Source organism: Rhyacophila brunnea, unplaced genomic scaffold (genome assembly GCF_057557595.1).
Source record: "Rhyacophila brunnea isolate RB1 unplaced genomic scaffold, BYU_Rbru_1.0 scaffold_16, whole genome shotgun sequence".
In the NCBI taxonomy this organism is placed as follows: domain Eukaryota; kingdom Metazoa; phylum Arthropoda; class Insecta; order Trichoptera; family Rhyacophilidae; genus Rhyacophila; species Rhyacophila brunnea.
In genome coordinates this window covers 36,212,701-36,214,000 of record NW_028232816.1, presented here as the reverse complement: position 1 = coordinate 36,214,000, position 1,300 = coordinate 36,212,701, and positions in this window count along the sequence as shown.

The following is a 1,300-nucleotide window of genomic DNA, read 5'->3' as shown; positions in this document are numbered from 1 at the left end:
CCGTTGATCATAAAATCATATAAATTAATACCAATTAGGTCACTAGTCATAAACACAAAGATTACATAGGTAGGTACTTAATACTTATTTGTAATGAATGATAAAAATTCTCAGTCGCTAATCAATGGGAAAGTTAAACGAAGAAATTATTCTGTGTACATTTCACCATCTACACGACGTTTTATTTGTTTCATCTTTTCCTAAATTTCTATTATAATAATATATAGGTATAATATAAGGCACCAAGCCCAAAAATTCAAAATTAAAAGAAATTCTTCAATATTTATGTAGAAACGAATAAATGCTTCTTTGACTGCATTTTGTATATTTTTGTTAATGTTTTATTGCGGCCAATAAATGCGTCTCTGTGAAAGCCCGCCTAATCCTTTTAGGACATCCCGCCAAATAAAATTATTTTCCCAGGATACTTAGAAGTGAGTAAATTTAATGATTTTGTCTACGAGACATATTTAAAGTGATAATATAATAACAATACTGGCTACATTGTCATATTTGCAAAAATATTATGTACATGTGGTGTACTTAGGCCCACATTCAATAATTTAATGTTTGAATTTATTTTGATCTTAGCCGAAGTCATAATATTATTATAAAAAGGTAATGTTCCCACAAAATTTTATCGGTCTTTTGTAAAAACTTACTATTTCGAAGTGTCATAAAAAGGATTACCTATTTAACTTGTTTGTGTCATAAATATCAGTCCAAAATTACCATGTATTCCATTACACAAATAATAAAATTAAGTATCTTTACTAGGTATTTGTTTTCTATTAAATAATAAAAATTGTCAAATTTAGAAACAACATTACCGACTATTTTTGTAGGAATTTGTAATAATTTCAAGAGCAATTTATTTTATTAGTGTATATTATGTGATACATGGTGGTATAATACGTATCGAAATTATCGGCAGAGTGCATAAAACGTTTGAACTGAACCTTTTGTTGAGTTTAAATAGCAGGGTGTTTAGTCAACGTGTGTTTTCAGTCTCCAATGTAAGCATTCAAATTTTTATGTCTTGTTAATTAACAGAAAATCCGAAAAATTAAGATTCTTACAATCTGTCACAATAATGACGTATATGTTGACGAACACACACAAATACAGAAAAAGGATCGAATGAATAAATGAGCAATCAAGAGTCTGCGGCGTATTTAGGTATGTCCAACCCTTAAATTGAGATGGGCCGGACATAATATATCGCAGCTGAAACGACCGCTGAATGAATGCAATAATCCAGTAGTTTTAGAGGAACGTAAGATAATTAGAATTATAATAA